The 19,076-nt window shown below is 40.4% G+C and overlaps 1 long non-coding RNA gene across 1 annotated transcript in view; it reads right to left on the bottom strand.

Moving 5' to 3' along the window:
* Positions 1–19,076, bottom strand: part of LOC139441038 (uncharacterized) — a 43,233-nt gene that overhangs the window by 12,200 nt on the left and 11,957 nt on the right. Inside the window, exon 2 of the long non-coding RNA XR_011651427.1 lies at positions 1,608–1,784. This is a non-coding gene — a long non-coding RNA (uncharacterized lncRNA). The remainder of the gene's footprint in view (positions 1–1,607; positions 1,785–19,076) is intronic.

Genomic DNA, 19,076 nt, shown 5'->3' with positions numbered 1-19,076 from the left:
GGAACTTAGCTCCCCCTTAGTATCTCCCTATTATTTCTGGGGACTCCCAAAAGGACCCCTCTCACATGGCCACAGTAAACTCTCCCAGCTCCAGCCACCATAATCTTTTTACCGTGTTTTCTCCCCTGTTTCTTGGCATTTGCTGTATTTTTTGCACATCATTATTACTTCTCGATCTTCACAAAATCTTCAGGTATTTATTGTCTCCTACTCCAAACCTTCAGCTCAAAAGTCAAACTTCTAACTTAGAGGAGACAGAAGGGGTAGGGGAACAGTCTAAACATCAGGGGGAAACAGCCTAACACAACCAGAAAGGGAACCAGCCTGCGGGACAACTGGCTTAGCCTCTCCAATCTGTCTGTACAGTAGCGGTGTTACATTCAAATGGAGACTTTGGGGACAAAAGCAGCTGCCAGAGCGGTCCGAGGTTCAATCCTGTATATGGCAGTTTGGGGTCACTGGGAAATTTGCAGTTCATCTAGTTATTTTATGGAATGAAAACTGAATACGTCCTAACATGGAAAGAGTAAAAAAGCAAGTGTGATCTCATTTAGCAAATGCACGCAGAAAAAGATATAAAAGAATATACACTAAAGATTGATAGTGGTTGTCTCTTGTTAGTAGGAATATTTTGTTGAATTCACATTTGTTTTTATCTTCTACTTTGTTACCTATATACTGCTTTTGGAATAATAAAAAGCTATAAAATTCCCCCTTAGACTTTTTCCTTTTTAATGAACTCTAGTCTCTGTGTTCTTTGCCTGGATCTTGGATCCCTTCCTCCTCTATCAACATCTAACTCATGAGCAAGAGAACGGGGCCTGCTCTCCACCAGCATTTTCCCTCTTCTCAATCCATATCCTACTCTCGGAAATACAGTGGCTCCATAGATAAGTAACCTGGGTAAGTCCAGCTGGTGAGTCACACAAGTGGAAGTATTCTGGAACTCACACCCCGGTCTACAGAGATGCAGACTTCATGGACATATCTCGTGTTTTTAATTTCTCAGCCTCACCCTGGGAGCTGCGTGAATATCTGAGGGTGAAGGCATAGCACATTCATGCCTCGAACCCTAACAATGCGCCCGAGTTAAGATGGACTTTAACATCTCGTATGCTGTTGCTGACAAATAGCTGATTGAAACTGTAAGGCTTCCTCTGTCGGCAAAACATACACTAGTCATGAATGGCACGAGAGCCTTCAGCAAGAGACCCCTCTTGCCTCACAATGTGAGCCGCACATGTGCGCCCACACTTGACTCTGACCCCCAAGCATTTCCACCACTAGGGATGTTAAAGGTATGTTTTTTTGAAACAGCTCTTTCCCAGGTATTCACAAAAGACACAGAGAACAGAGGTGTATTTTTAACTCTTTGAAACCAATGCAAGTTCCACATGAGGAGAAAAAGACCAGGAAAAAAAAATCACAAAATTAAAGCGTAATTTTTCATGTTATCCATACAACTGTCTGGTCTTCTGGGAATTTGCGTAAAGGCACATAGCTGGAAGCAGCAACACATAACAACTGCTGGCAGGTTTATAGGATGGATGGGGGAGGGGGCAAGGCTGGAAGGGATGCAGAGGGTAACAATGAATAAAGAATTTTACCTGGTTGGTGTAGCTCGGTGGATTGAGCGCAGGCTGCAAACCAAAGGATTGTGGGTTCGATTTCCAGTCAGGGCACATGCCTGGGTTATGGGCCAGGTCCCTAGTGGGGGCCATATGGGAGGCAACCACACATTGATGTTTCTCTCCCTCTCTCTCTCTCCTTCCCTTCCCCTCTCTCTAAAGATAAAGAAATAAAATCATTTAAAAAAAAGAATTTTAAGAAAATTCAGGTCTAAGTAAAGTAGGCATTTCACATGGAAAAGAGTGATAGAGAAAAGCACTTAACAGACAGGTTTTCCAAACCTTCACACAGAGAACTCCTACACCGTGGCCCTCTTCTGCAAATGTAATGTACAGTCTCAAAGAATTAAGACCTAGTTAAAATAAAGTTAACCTTAGAATTGTTTTATAGCATCATTTGTCCTGCTGTGACTCAGGTACATCCTGGGCCAGGCTACTGCAATTAGCTCCTGGGAAGGTTTTGTAGAACAATTTCATCAGCAGCATGGCTAGTGATCCTGATCTCCAACATCTCCATCTTCTCCATTCTTAATGTGCGCAGTCAAGTCTAGGGATCTTGTAAGATAAAAGTGTCTCTTGATGCAAATTTTTGTGGTTTTTTTCCCTATCGTTAACCTGAGGCAATCTCAGGGTGTTAGAGTTCAAATGGTCTTTATGGATCATTTATTTAAGCCTCAAATTTTACAGCTGATCCAGAGAGGGAAAACGGCTTCCCAAAGTAATTGGCAACAAAACCCAGACCTGAATCCAGCTCTTCTGAATCCCAAGTCCAGAGGTGTGTACAATGAACCTCACAACTTCAGCATCACTTACCGGTAGGATGCCTTACATTGTGCGTAATGTAGTCCTCTTCTGAGTAAAGCAATGCAAAACAACATGGAAATGAACCAAATGCCCAAGAACCACCCCTCCCCCACATACAAACCCACCCTTCCCTTAAGAACAAGTATAACAGCCGCAACGACGTCCTTAGATTAATGTACACAGGCCTTTCTTTTGGCCTGTCAGAATTAATCGTGTCTTCCTAGCTCCTCTCACATAACCACTTAGCCTATTGTTTAACTCTTCAAAATAATCATTGTATTCTCATTATCCTAAAGAATACATTTTAAAATGAGGAGTAAAATGTTGCTCCTCATTGCATAATTTGTAATTAGTTGTTTGCATGGCTGTTTCTTCCCACGTGTTGTGAGGCCTTGGATAGCAGGCAGCTGCCAAATTCGTCTCTCCGCCCTAAACGTAGGAGAAAGAACAAATGATTCAGATCAACAAGTAAACGGACAGTCACATCTTCTGCCTGCCTCTTCCTTCCCTTTCAAGATCATTTATTTTAGTCATCAGGGAACTATATTATACCGAACTCCAGTTTAGATCCTTGAGGTTTTGCCACTAAATATTCTTAAAACAAGTAAGATTTGGTAACTTTAGTAAGTTTAAAAACTAAATTCTAAGGATTTGAAACTACTGGCATTAAAAATATATATCTATGATGTAGTTAGTCTTCATCTGAGAGTCTTTTCTACCTTGTGGATTGTACAATGTTTTTAAAACTACCTGAAGCTGACTTTACTCTGCCTGGCATCTAGGAGAGAGTAAAAGCTCAGAATGCTGAGGCAATGCATTCACTTTTTCATAGCAGTCTGTCCCCAGGAACCACACTGCTCAACCACACTTTAAAAATATTTTTTCACTCCATCTGCCCATAGGTTCTTCAGGTCCTACGCTGCCGATGCTGGACCTAGAGGTCTGTGCAGGCCTATGCTGTTTAACAGCTGACTCTCTGGGAGGAACAAAAAAGCCTTGTTTGGAGCAACTGCTGACTTCTATGGTGTCACTCCTCCACCACAGCAAATTTAAAGCTTCCAGTGTGATGTCACAGAGCATGGAATTGGAAAGAGATGTGTAGGAGCACACCATTGTATTAAACAACTTACTGTGTGGTTTTCCACCATAGGTACACAGGAGACACACACAACCTCAAGAACACAGATGATAGGCAAATGTGGCAGTATAATTAGGAAGTAATAAGTTCTAAATACTTATTACCTTGTTTAAAAAACTAATTGTAACTGTATATAATGTGGTTGTGAATAAGGGTCGCGTTTCACAAGTGGCTCACTAAGTTCCTAAAATCTTAATAACCGACTCTCCCAAGCCTGCAACGCACAACGGGGTCCACCCCAAAGTGCCACTCTGTCTTGCGTGTGAATGCGGACACACTACCTGATCTTTCTTGCCTCTCTTCCCTCACATGAAAAATGGGGCTAATAATAACACCTACTTCACTGGGGCTTTGCCTGGCATAGGTAGGCAACTGCCTAAATGCTGTCTATTGTTGCTATTATTTTTCTTTTTAAGAAGACCAAGGGGTCATTTCTAGGATTCAGATGACAAAGGGCAGTTTGGCTGTTGGAAGAACTTTCAGACCATAACCATGGCTCAGACAAAAGCAGCATCAAAGGAAGCAGATACAGAATGTGAATAACCTGAATATAACTTGGTCAAATCCAACACTTTCCAGGCAGAATTACATGTTACAAAATGCGCCTTCTCAAGGCAGCTGGATAGCCAAGAATTCTGTGTAACTGAAACAAACTGAAATAAAATATGAACTCTATTATGCAAACATATCTTTTAACAATAATAAATTTTAAAATAAAGATAAAATGATGGCCTTGGCTGATGTGGCTCAGTGGTTTGGGCATCATCCCATAAACTGAAAGGTCGCCGGTTCGATTCCAGCTCAGGGCATGTGCGTGTGTTGAAGACCAAGGTTCCAGTTGGGGGTGTGTGGGAAGCAACCAATCAACGTTTCTCTCCCTCTCTCTCTCCCTCCCTTCCCCTCTCTCTAAAAATAAGAAAAAAAATTTTTAAGTAAATGAAATAATGGCTAAAAACCAAGTCACATGACACAATGGAATACTATGCAGCAAAAGAAAGAAGGAACTCCTACCTTTTGCAACAACATGGCTAGAACGAGAAAATATTAAGCTAAGTGAAATAAGCCAGTTGGTAAATGACAAATACCATATGTATTCTTTTATGATAGGAATCTAATGAACAAAATAAACTAATTAGCAAAATAGAACCAGAGACATGGGAACATGGAACAGACTGAGAAAGCCAGAAGGGAGGGGGAAGGAGGACAATGGTGGAAATGAGAAGGGACTAGTCAAAGAACATGTGTGAATGACCCATGGACATGGACAACAGGGTGGGGATTGACTGTGGGAACAGGGTTGGGCTGGGCAGAGGAGGGCAAAGGGGGAAAAATTGGGACAGCTGTAATAGAATAACAATAAAAAATAAAATAAAAACCAAGTTGCACTCTTTTAGTTTCCATCTCTTCTTGATACCGGCTAGCATCAGAGAAGAGTAAGAAAATCTTCACCTGGCAAGGATAACTCTCTGAATTATTAGTCCACCAGTAACACCTATGTGACCTCAAGCAAGTTACTTAATTTTCTTGCACCAGGTTTCCTCATCTATGGAATGAAGATTATAACAGGCCCTCCCTCACAGCATTGTTGGTAGGATTAGATAAGAGCTATTATATGATTAACACAATGCCTGGCACAGAGGGTACTCTAATAAATATTAGCTTTTATTATTATTACTGCTTGTATACTTTCTCATTGAGATATTACATGCAGCATTTAAGGGAGGGTTCTGATAACTAATTTTGTTCATGAGGGGAGATGGAAGGGCAACAACAGATTTCCCTCTCAGCAAATTTGGGCCAATGAAATTTTTGTTTCTCTTCTTCTATTCTCATGTTAATCCAAAAATATTTTGAGATACTCCATGGAAAGAAAATGGTATTGCTTTAGGGCACAGGTACTGAAGGGACTAGTGTCTCACACCTTTCTTGAGCTTGATATGATAGAGAAATTAAGTGAGCTTCTTGAAGGCCAGGTGTAGCATCACTTGGCATCATTCACTTCTCATGTGTCTCCATGAGCTGTAAGAACTTGTAAGCCTCCCAGATCCGCTGACCTACTGCATCATGTCTGATCTGAGGGAGATGTTACTTGCTAAAATTCTGAATAGCTACCAGTAGAGAGAATAATCAATAAATCCACAAATGACATGTATTGGTGAGCATGTGGAGAAAAGAGAGCCCTTGTGCACTGTTGGTGGGAATGCAGATTCCTCTGCTCGTGGCAGTGTTATTTATAGTAACCAAGCTGTGGAAGCAACCCAAGTGCCCATCAGTAGATGAGTGGAAAAAAAGATGTGGTGCATTTACACAATGGAATTCTACACGGCTGTAAAAAAGAAGTAACTCTTACCCTATGTGACAGCAGGGATGGACCTGGAGAATATTATGCTAAGTGAAATAAACTAGTCAGTGAAAGACCACCACCATATGATCTCTCCTATAAGTGTAATCTAATGATCTAAATAAACTGATGAACAAACTCAGAGGCATGGATACCTGGAACAGACTGACAGATCTCAGAGGGAAGGGGGTTGAAGGGGAGTGGAAGAGGTCAGCCAAAGAACATGCATGCATATATGCACAGCCCATGGACATGGACAACAATGTGGTGAAGGCCCGGGGGTTGGGGGTCGGGGGTTGGGTGTCAGGGGTTGGGGGAAGTCATGAACAATGGAATATTACTCAGCCATAAAATAGAATGAAATCTTACTATTTGCAACAGCATGGATGGACCTAGAGAGTCCATCAGTGCTGGACTCTCTAGAAGCAGTGAATCAGTGAAATGAGCCAGTCAGAGAAAGATAAATGCCATATGATTTCAGTTATAGGTGGAAACTAAAGCACAAAATAAACAAGCTGGTGATTGCCAGAGAGGGGAGGAGCTTGAGGCACTGGGTAAAAGAGGTGAAGGGACTAAGAGGCACAAATTGGTAGTTACAAAGTACTTACAAAGCAGTAAGTAAAGCATAGAAAATATAGCCAGTAATATTGTGATAACCATGTGTGGTGCCAGCTGGGGTCCTGGAAATATCAAGGGGAACACTATGTAAAGTATATGACTGTCTAACCACTAAGCTGTACGCCCAACACCAATACACAAATTTTTTTTAAAAAAAAAGACTAGTAGAGAGAAAGCAGCAAAGTTTTATCGATGAATTAAATAAATCAACATTTTAATAAGAGCTAAAAGTCATCCTATCCTAACTGAATTTCACACTGCACTTGGGTCAAGGCATGTGGCCATTTATCTGGGGAAAATAGGTCAATGGTTTAGAGAAAGAACCTTCTGAAACCCCAGGACTACTCAGGCCTTCTACAGCTCCACAAGGAGGGGTTAGTGCTATTTTTTTTATCCTCACCCATGGACATGCTTACTGATTTTAGAGAGAGGGAAATGGAGGGAGAGAGAAAGGGAGAAAAACATCGATGTGACAGAGAAACATTAATTGGTTGTCTCTCATAAGCACCCTCAGTGGAAACTGAACCTGCAACTTAGGTATATGCCCTGACCAGAAATTGAATCTGCCACCTTTCAGTTTACAGGATGACGCTCCAACCAAGCCACACCAGTGAGGGCTCGCTATCATTTTAAATTAAATTTATTGCTTGAAACAAAATATAACCAGAGATATTGAAGTTAAGAACAATCTAACAATAGCCAGAGGGGCGCGGGAAGGTACTGTGGGGAGAAGGGTTTTCAGGAACTACTATAAAGGACACATGGACGAAACCAAGGGGGAGGGTGGAAGCAGGAGAGGGAGGCGGGTTTGGCTGGGGTGGGGGAAAGGGGTGGGGAGAAATGCAGACACCTGAATTGAACAATAATAAAATAATTTTAAAAATAAATTTATTTCTTGAACAACAATAAAAAATAAAATAAATAATTTAAATTTATTGGGATGACATTGGTCTATAAAATTATACAGGTTTTAAAAAATATTTTATTTATTTACTTTTAGAGAGAGGGGAAGGAAGGGAGGAAGAGAGGGAGAGAAACGTTAATGTGTGGCTGCCTCTCACACGCTCCACACTGGGGACCTGGCCTGCAACCCAGGCATGTGCCCTGACTGGGAATCGAACTGGTGACCCTTTGGTTTGCAGGTCATCACTCAATCCACTGAGCCACACCAGCCAGGGCAAAATTACACAGGTTTTAAGTGTACAATTCTATGAGACATTATACTACATTGTGTGCCCACCACCCAAAGTCAAATCTTTTGTCACCATATATTTGACCCCCCTGACTCTTTTCTCTCCCCCTACTCCCCTTTCCTCTGGTAGCCACCACACCATACTGTTGTCTGTGTCTACGAGTTTTATTTGTTTTTCTTATTTATTTATTTGTTGCTTTCAGTTTTATATCATACATATGAGTAAAATCATGTGGTTCTTGACTTTTTCTGTCTGACTTATTTTGCTTAGTATGATATTCTCAAGACCCATCCATGGTGTTGCAAATGGCAGTGTTTCATCTTTTCTTATGGCTGAGTAATATTCCATTTATATATGTACCACATCTTTATCCTGTCATCTATCAAAGGACACGTTGGTTGTTTCCATGTCTTGGCCACCATGAATAATGTTGCAATGTGATATGGACTGCATATTTCCTTGTGAATAAGTTTCAAATTTTTCAAGTAGATATCCAGAACAGGGGTTGCTGGGTCATATGGTAAATTTATTCTTAATTTTTTGAGGAGCCTCCATACTGTTTTCCATGGTGGTTGTACCAGTTTACCTTCCCACCAACAGTGAATGAGGGTTCCTTCTTCTTTACAACTTCTTCAACACTTGTTATTACTTGTCTTGTTGACAATAGCCATTTTAACAGGGTGAGGTGGTATCTCGTTGTAGTTTTTATTTGCATTTCCCTAATAGCTAGTGTAGTTGAACATCTTCTCATATATGTTATTTGTATGTCTTCTTGGAATAAATGTCTATTCAGGTTCTCCACCCATTTTTTAATTGGATTGTTTGTTTGCTGTTCAATTGTATGAGTTCTTTATACATTTTAGATATAACCCCCTCATCAGAGCTGTTTTTGCAAATATCATCTCCCATTTGCTTGGCTGTCTTTTTCTTTTTTTGTCATTTCTTTTGCCAGGCACAAGCTTTTTAGTTTGATGTAGTCCTATTCATTTATTTTTGCTTCCCTTGCCTTTGGGGTCAAAGTCATAAAATCTCTCTAAGACCAAAGTTCATAATTTTAATACCTATGTTTCCTTCTGTGTAATTCACCATTTCGGGTTATATTTAGCTCTTTGACACATTTTGAATTAATTTTTGTGTGTGAGGACAAAAGGGAAGTTTCATTGTTTTTCACGTGGCTTTCCAATTTTCCCAGCACCACTTACTGAAGAGGCTTTCTTTTCTTTATTACATATATTTAGCTGCTTTATCAAAAATTGTTTGTCCTTGGAACAATTATAAAGGACACATGGACAATAACAAGGGGGTTGGAAACAGGGGAGGGAGGTGAGGAGGGCTAGAGTGGTGGGGAGGGGCTGGGGGAAGGCAGAAAACTGTACTTGAACAACAAATCATATGAGATTTATTTTATCTTACTAAACTCATAACAAAAGGAAAAATTAGAAAGGATGTTGGAAAGGAAGCAATGGTATTTAAGGCATTCACAGAATTATTGGACACATATTTAACTTTTAATAATTTGACTGTCAAAATTATAAAAACTTATCATAATGAAGCACTTTCTTTATGATCATTAAAATAGTTTCATCTTTATAAAGAAAAATCATTTGCCCTTATACATGTGGTATTATTTCTGGGCTCTCAATTCTGTTTCATTGGTCTTTGTGGGTTTTTTTTTTTTTTTCCTGCCAATACCATGCTGTTTTGTTGCTTTGCAGTATAACTTGAAGTCAGGGAGTGTGATAATGATGGTGTTGTTCTTTTTTCCCCCTCAGGATTACTTTAGCTATTTGGGGCCTTTTGCTCTTCTATACAAGTGTGGTGATTTTTGTTTAGTTCTATTTCTATAAAAAATGCCATTGGGATTTTGATGGGGATTACATTAAATCTGTATATTGCTTTAGCTAAAATGATTAAAATGATCAATAAAAATGGGTATAGGAGGCTGATCCAAGATGGCAGAGGAGTAAGTGGAAGCTACACGAGCCTCCTCCCAGGACTAATTAGGAATTACAACTAAATTGTAGAGAATCATTCTGAATAACCAACTGAACACTAGCTGGAGAAAAGCATTATAACCAAGGACAGACAGAAGAAACCACTTCACCAAAACAAGACTGGTAGGAAGTGTAAAGGCAGTGTGAGAGGGCTGGCTGGGCCCCCACAGGTGGCAGCTGAAGTTCCAGAGGGATATTTCAGTGCCTGGGGGGCTCCCCCTGAGAAGTGCAGGGTCTGAACCCCAAGCTGGGCTCCCCAACCTACAGCACCAGAGCCAGTAAGGAACCCAATAACACCCATCTGTGAAAAGCAGCAGGTTTTCTCTCTGCCAAGGAGAGACAACTGGAAACACAGAAAGCCTCTTAATGGGCCAACACAAAAAATTTCATTTGCAGTCCCTTACCCTGGGCTCCAGCAGAGGGAGGGCAGAGACACTTGAGAAGAGTCTGGGGTTGGTGGCTCTGGGGCAAGAACTGAAAGAACAGCCACCAGGGTCCCTGTGCTGAGTCATCCCCCATACTGCAGAAGCCATCTTTCTCAGGCAGAGCACTCCCCTCCAAGTGGCATAAGCCTGAGGGGAAGCAATAGCCCCGCCCACAAGAGTTACTCTGCCCCACCCTGTGATGCTTAAGCCAGGCTGTTGATTACAGTTTGAGGCTATCTCATTGATTAGTTTAACAACTAGGGTGGAAAATACAACGAAGCAGCCAAAGTGGGAAGACAAAGAAAGAGATCCCAAATGAAAGAACATGAGAGTTCTCCAGAATAAGAACTAGATGAAACAGAGGCAATTTATTACAGAGTTAGAGGAATGATGATAAGGATACTCAACAGCATGAAAAAAGATATAGAAACTAAAAAAGGACCAGTCAGAAATAAAGAATGCAGTATCTGAAATAAATGTTACATAGGAAGGAATAAACAGTAGGTTAGATGAAGCAGAGGATGGAGTAAGTGATTTGGACACCCAGTTAGAGCAGCAAAAAACAACAAGAATTTTTAAAACAGAGGAGAGCTTAAGAAATGTTGTGGACACATGAAGCATAAACAAAACTGCATCATGGGAATACCAGAAGGAGGAGAAAGTGAGCAAGGGATCAAAAACCCATTTGAAAAAATAAAAACCAAAAACTTCCCTAATCTGGGGAAGGAAAAAGACACACAAACCAGGAAGCTCAGAGAGTCCCAATCAAGTTGGACCCAAAGAAACCTTCATCAAGAAACACTGTAAATTAAAAATAGCAAAGCTTAAAGACAAAGAGAGAATCCTAAAAGCTGCAAGAGAAAAGCAGGTAGTTATATACAGGGGAGCACCATTTAGACTGTCATCTGAGCACTCAACAGAAACATTTCAGGCCAAAAGGGAGTGGCATGAAATAGTCAAGGTGATGTAAAGCAAGGACCTACAACCAATGCTGATTTACCCAGTAAGGCTATCATTTAAAATCAAAGGAAAAATAAGGAGCTTCCCACACAAGAAAAAGCTAAAAGAGTTTGTTAACAACAAACTAGTACTGCAACAATTGTTAAAGGGCTTGGAAGAAGGAGAAGAAGAAAAGGAGGAGAAGGAGAGGAAGGGGAAGAAGAAGAAGGAGGAGGAGGAGGAGGAGGAGGAGGAGAAGAAGAAGAAGAAGAAGAAGAAGAAGAAGAAGAAGAAGAAGAAGAAGAAGAAGAAGAAGAAGAAGAAGAAGAAAAGAGGAGAAAGAAAATAGTCTAAGAATAAAATGGCACTACAGGCCAATCTCAAAAAACACAAAAAAGCTCAAATAAACAATCTAACTTCACACTTAAAGAAGTTTGAAAAAGAAAAACAAACAAAGCCCAAAGTGAGTATAAGGAAGGAAATAAATATCAGAGAAGAAATAAAAAAAAATAGAGTCTAAAAAAATGATGCAAAAGATGAATGAATCTAAGAGCTGGTTTTTTGAAAAGATAAACTGTTGGGAACCGCCCTGCCTGGTTTCAGAGACTTAACCCCCTATGGCTAAGGCTGAGTCAGAGACCTTGAGACCATAAGCCACTAAGGAGACAAAGCTTATCTCCCTGGCAGGCGTGCCACCTCTGCCCACTTTACTTCACCCTGCTTGGCCCTGAGCCTGACCAGTTAGCCAATGACAGGTAAGATTCCTCAATGGAGGGATGACCTAAGACAGGCATGGTCATGAAGAGGCCCTCGGGGAAGGACTTGGGGGGCTATAGAAAAAGGGGGTGATGGACCCTCGCCCCTCGGCTTTGACATAGCCTGAGTCCTCATTCTGTCTGCAAGAACTCTCCTAATCTCTTGGCTGCCTTACTTCCCCTGCTGGACTTAAGCCTGAAACAATGACAGAGGGCGGTGCAGTCCTGTGCTGGAAACCGCAGATTCCCTGGGGGGCGATCAGGCCTAAGAAAGAATACATAAAACCCTGTGAAACCTGCTTTGCTAAGAATGTCCTGTTTTCTGATGGGGTCCAAAAATGAAATGAGTGTGTTTCCCAAAGTTTTATAGCCCTTTAGCTAACTGACCCTGACTCAGAATAAGCCTTCAGAGTTCGTTGTATGTTATCTATTGTTTGATCCTTACTGCCTGACAATGATTGATGAGCTTTACCTGTATTCCTGTGCAAATTGAACCCAATAAAAGCCCGTTGAGGAAAAGGCTCTTGGTCCTTCTCCTTTGAGAGATCAGCCACCTTTCCTCCCCAAGCAGATCATGTCTTGGTAGATTTATTTTCATCAGCGGCGGATGGGGGACTCTGCAGGCAAAGCTCCCCCACAATAAACAAGATTGACAAGCCTTTAACCAGACTCATCAAGAAAAAAAGAGAAAGGACCCAAATAAGTTAAAAAAAAAATGAAGCAGAGGAAATGACAACTGACGCCAAAGAAATACAAAGGATTGCAAGAAAATATACAAACAAAATGGATAACCTGAACAAAATAGATATTTCCCTAGAAACATACAACCTTCCAAAACTAAATCAAGAAGAATGAGAAAATCTGAATAGACAGATTATACCTAGTGAAATTGAAGCAGTAATCAAAAAACTCCCAACAAATAAAGGCTCGGGACCAAATGGCTTCACAGGTGAAGTTTACCAAACATTCTGACAAGAACTAACACCTCTCCTTCTCAAACTACTTTACAAAATTCAAGAGGAAGGAAGGCTCCCAAACTCATTTTATGAGACCAACATTATCCTAATTCTCAAACCAGAAAAAGACACTACAAAGAAAGAAAATTATAGGCCAATATCCCTGATTGACATAGGTACTAAAATCTTCAACAAAATATTAGCACACCGAATACAGCAGTGCATCAAAAAGATCATACACCATGATCAAGTGGGATTTGTTCTGGGAATCCAAGGTTGGTACCACATTCACAAATCAATAAATGTGATTCACCACATAAATGAAATGAAGGATAAAAAACAAATGATCATATCAATGGAACAATAAAAGCATTTTATAAAATCCAGCACCCATTTATGGTAAAAACTCTTGGCAAAGTGGGAATAGAGAGAAAGTGGGAATATACCTAAACATAACAAAGGCCACATATGAAAAACCCACTGCCAGAACCATACTCAACAGGCAAAAACTACAAGCCTTGCCCTTAAGACCAGAAACAAGACAGGGATGTCTGGTTTCACCTCTTATTCAGCATGTACTGGAAGTCCTAGCCACAGAAATCAGACAAGAGGAAGAAATAAAAGGCATCCAAATTGGAAAAGAAGAAGTAAAACTGCTATTATTTGCAGATGACATGATACTGTACATAGAGAACCCCAAAGATTCCACCAAGAAACAACTAGAACTGATAAATGAATTCAGCAAAGTAGCAGGATACAAAATTAATGTCCAGATATCAGATGGATTTTTCTATGCCAATAATTAACTGAGAGAAAGGGAAATTAAGAAATCAATCCCATTCACAATTGTTACAAAAGAATAAATAGCTATGGATAAACATAACCAAGGATGTAAAAGACCTGTACTCAGAAAATTATAAGACACTGAAGAAAGAAGTAGAATAAGATACAAATAAGTGGAAGCACATACCATGTTCATGCATAGAATTAACATCATTAAAATGCCCATGCTACCCAAAGCAATCTATAGATTCAACAAAATTCCTATCAAGATTCCAATGATGTATTTCACAGAACTAGAACAAATATTTCAAAAATTTATATGGAACCACAAATGTTCCCCCATAGCAACAGCAATCCTGAGAAATAAGAACAAATTTGGAGGAATCATGCTGCCTAATATCAAACTATACTATAAGGCCATAGTAAGTAAAAAAACCAGCAATGTATTGGCATAAAATCAGACACATAGATCAATGGAACAGAATAGAGAGCCCAGAAAGAAACCCACACCCTTATTGTCAATTAATGTTCAACAGAGGAAGCAAGCACATACAATGGGCTAAAGATAGTTTACTCGATAAGTGGTATTGGGAAAATTGGACAGATACATGCAGAAAAATGACACTAGACTACCTTCTTACACCACATCAAAAGAATAAATTCAAAATAGATAAAACACTTAAATTTAGATCCGAAATCATAAAAATCCTAGAAGAAAACATAGGCAGCAAAATCTTAAACATAGTTTGAAGCAATTTTGTCAGATATGTCTCCCCAAGCAAGGGAAACAAAAGAAAAAAAAATAAACAAATGGTACTACATCAAACTAAAAAGTTTTGCACAGCAAAGGAAATCATCAACAAAATAAAAAGACAACCCACACAATGGGAGAACATATTTGCCAATATATCTGATAAGGGGTTAATATCCAAAATTTATAAAGAACTTACAAAACTCAACACCAAAAAAACCCCAAACCACCCAGTTAAAGAATGGACAAAGGACCCGAATAGACACTTCTTCAAAGAAGACATACAGATGGCCAATAGACGTATGAAAAGATGCTCAATGTCACTAATCATCAGAAAAATGCAAATTAAAACCACAATGAGATATCATCTCACACCTGTCAGAATGGCTGTCATCAATAAATCAACAAACAACAAGTACTGGTGAGGATGTGGAGACAGGGGAACCCTTTTACACTGTTATTGAGAATGTAGATTGGTGCAGTCACTGTGGAAAGCAGTATGGAGACACTTCAAAAAAGTAAAAATCAATTTGCCTTTCAACCCAGAGATTCCACTTCTGGGAATATATCTGAAGGAACACAAAACATTAATTGGAAAGAACATGAGCCCCCTTATGTTTATTGCAGTGTTATTTACAATAACCAACTCATAGGACAGCCCAAGTGTCCATCAGTAGATGAGTGGATAAAACAACTATGGGCCATTTACACAATGGAGTACTACTGGGCAATAAAAAAGAACAAAACTGTATACTTTGTGACAGCACGGATGGAAGTGAAGAACATTATGCTAAGTGAAATAAGCCAATCAGAGAAAGACAAATACCACATTATTTCACTCATATATGGAATCTAATGAACAAACTGAACTAACGAAGAAACGGGGGCAGACTCATAGATGGAAGCAGGATGACAGCTGGAAGGGGGGCAGGTGGGAGCATGGAGGGATTGAGCAGAAAGGGAAAAGGACTCATGGACATGGACAACAGTGCGGTGATTGCTGGGGGAAGGAGGGTATTAGGGGGCTAAATGATAATGGAAAATAATAAAGACTGATAAAATGAGTATAGAAGAAAAGTACCTCAACATAATAAAGGCATATATGGCAAAGCCTCAGCTAACATCTTCCTCAATGGTGAAAAAGTGAAAGCTTTTCCTCTAAGATCAGGAACAAGACAAGGATGCCCACTCTCATCACTCTATTCAACATAGTACTAGCCACAGGTCAGACAAGAGAAAGAAGTAAAGCCCTGGTTGGCGTGGCTCAGTGGACTGAGTGCCGGCATGCGAACTGAAGGGTTGCCGGTTCCACGCCCAGTCAGGGCAGACGCCTCTGTTGCGGGCCAGGTCCCTGTTTGGGGGCATACTTGCAAGAGGCAACCAATCAATGTTTCTCTCCCTCTGTCTCCTTCCATCTCCCCCCTTCCCCTCTGTCTAAAAATAAATAAATAAAATCTTTCAAAAATGAGAGAAACAAATAAAAGACATCCAAATTGGGAAAGAACAAATAAAAGTGTCACTTTTTGCAGAGGATGTGACTTTTTATGTAGAATCGTTACACAGAGTCTTTATAAAGACTCCACCATCCCTGGCTGGTGTGGCTCAGCGGATTGAGTGCCAGCCTGCGAACCAAAGGATTGCTGGTTTGATTCCCAATCAGGGCGCATGCCTGGGTTGCGGGCCAGGTCCTCAGTAAAGGGCGTTTGAGAGGCAACCACACATTGATGTTTCTCTCCCTCTCTTTCTCCCTCCCTTCCTCTCTCTCTAAAAATAAGTAAATGAAATATTTTAAAAAATAAAAAATAAAATAAAAGACTCCTCCAAAACCTACTAGAAACAATAAACAAATACAGTAAAGTTGCAAGTTAAATAATCAGTGTACAAAAATCCATTGTGTTCCTATATACTAACAGTAATATTTCAGAAAAAGAACTAAAAAACAAGTACTTTTGCAATTACAAAAAAAAATTAAAATACCTAAGAATAAACTTAACAAAGGATGTGAAGGATCTATATACTATAAACTACAAAGCATTACTAAAAAAAGATTGAAAAAGACACAAAGAAATTCAAAGATATTCCATGTTCATGAATTGGAAGAATCAACATAATTAAAATATCTCAATCATTTTTCACACACAACATGCAAGTCATCCCTTTGAAAAATTTTGACACTCACTGAGCTAACAAAGAACGCAGCCAAACCTGAATAGCCTTCCCCCTGAATGACTTAGACATTCTTGGGACCACCTCTTGGTCTAAAGTGCATCTAAGATCAAACAAGGTGTTACTTAGGCCCTCCCTCCCTCCCTATGTTCCTCCCGTTCTCAAGGAGAACCTATGTATTGGTGAGCCATCCAGTTATCAAGGAGCTAGAAGGCCAAACAAGGTCCAGTAAGACCATTTACCTCCTCTTTAAATAATATTTCTTAGGGAGGAATAAAAATTAAGGATAGAAAAGTTCTTTCCCAAACAGGTGAGTGATGATTGAAATGAAAACTCTGAATTACACATCTTTACTTACATCAATGATCCTAATTAATAGCCAAATTATTTGAGTTCATTTATCATCCAGCTTTATACTTTTGCCCTTGAGTCTCAGTTCTGTCCTTTGGAGCCACGTGGAGTAGTTCATTTATTTGCTCCTGCAACAGAATTTCGTTGACTGCCTTCAGTGAGCAAGGCATTGGGGTTACTGAGCAAATGAGACAGGTGTGGCCCTACACTCACAGAGCATCTACAAGGAAAGGACAGGCAAGCCTGTAGAGGATGGGTTGCCCCATCAATGTCTAAACTGAGAAAACCTTAACTGTATTCCTCTCACAGAATAAGCTCTGCATGTTTTCTATGCCTTTCAAGTATTTGAGGGCAGCTGTGCCATCCTTCCTGAGTCTTGTGGTTTCTATTAGCAATCCCAGTTCCACCAGCCATTACTAGCCTTGGTTTAAGGTCTTTCACCATTCTGGTAGCATCGCTTTGCAATAATACACTTCCACTGCCAACCACTCTCTTAACTTTGTAAAGACCAGAATGTATGAGACACGTTCTGATTTCAGTGGAGCAGAATAATCATCCTTATGTTGGATATGCTACTTGAGCACAAGCTAAGAACACTAACAACTAGGCTTATGTTGAGCTTGCAGTCAACTGGACGCCTTGAGCTCACCTATGCTGCCATCTCTGACAGTCCATACATCTGTGCAATTATTTTGTGTCTGAGTGTAGAATTTTACACTTACCATACAGTGATTAGTGTTACTTATGACTAATTATCCTATCTACATAAGGTATTTGTGGATACTGATGGTGTTCTCTTCCATATTTCTTATCTTTTCTGTCCTTTTTTTCACAACTATGAGGGCATGACAATAGACTCTAGCCTGAAAATGATCCCTTTGGTCCCTCTTACATTCCCATAGCATTTTGTGACAACATTATACTCTTTTTTATTGCTAATATACATGTACATGTCTCACTAAGGACAATGGCTTGTTTATCTTTGTATCTCCAGTAATGAGCCCAGTTCCTGACACACAGCAAATGCTTAAAAGAAAAGTTTTATTTTGAAGAATGTCTGAGTGAATAAGCCATTCAACCAATTACATCACTCAGGCCATATTTATTAATCTTAGCTCCAAGGCTGACATAAGGAACTTTTTCAAATGCCTTATTGAAGTACAAATCTATACGTGTACTAACTCTGCTACCTTCCATTTTCCCTCCATTTTGAATAGAAGTCACTTTACTTCTCTGTGCCTCGGAGTACCCATATGCAGACTGTCCAAGCTTTGCAAGATTGGTAAGTGAAATAGCATGTGTAAAAGCACTTTACAAAATGTGCAAATGTAAGAAGTAAGCATTCCCTCATTCCAGCGGCCTTATCAAAAAAGGAAATGATGTTTATTGACCTTGCAAGAGCTTGTGGTTTGTGGCTTTCAATTAGGGGCAGGAAGTTAGGCCTCTGAAAAGAGTGGCAAGGAAGGGTTCAAGGGTGAAGCCTGGAACCAAATCCACCACAACCCCTCTGGCTCCCTGTGGAGCAGGGCTTTGAGGGAGGGCCGATGCCTCCCATCCTGAGCTTTCCCTCTTGCCTGATCTCTGGGGGCTTCCCAATGTCCACGTTGAAGGGCCCAGACAGGGTCCCTGCAGACCTTTGTCCGGGTGGGCCTGTGGGACATCTTCAGTAGGCTATCAAAATTTGCACTGTGCGAAGGGGGAGTTGGACTTCGCCCCAGGAAAGAAGAAAGGAAGAAAAGCTGGGAGATAAGCAGGGAGGCGCCGGTGCCCTGCCTAGTGGGTGCCAGCAAGTGCAGCGTTTGCTCTGCCACAACAGGGTATCCTTGGGAGCAACCAGCGGCCTGCCACTGTTTATGAGATTCTCTTTTTTATTCTGGTCATTTCACTGCCTTCGACATTATTGTCTTATTGAAGCTGTAAAGAAAGACCATGCATGTTGGGTGAATCATCCAAAACAAGAGGCAGATCCTTAGACCCCTGGATTTGGCAATTTGGAAGCCAGGTTCAGCTTGGCTGTAGAATCTACTTGTCTTGTGGCCTCCCTCCCCTTGACTTACAAAGAGAATAATTGTATTGGAGGGCACCTGAGGATGGAAACAGAAACTTGCCTTTTCCCAGTGGGAAATAGTTGACCCTATAGAGAATCCCAAGCTAAGAGCAGTATTTTATCATCCAAATGGTCCAGTTAGGCCCTATCTTTCTTCTTTGCCCTTGTATCCCACACCAGTGCTTGA

The sequence above is a fragment of the Desmodus rotundus genome, chromosome 7 (genome assembly GCF_022682495.2).
Source record: "Desmodus rotundus isolate HL8 chromosome 7, HLdesRot8A.1, whole genome shotgun sequence".
Classification (NCBI taxonomy): domain Eukaryota; kingdom Metazoa; phylum Chordata; class Mammalia; order Chiroptera; family Phyllostomidae; genus Desmodus; species Desmodus rotundus.
This window is presented reverse-complemented; position numbering and strand designations above follow the sequence as displayed.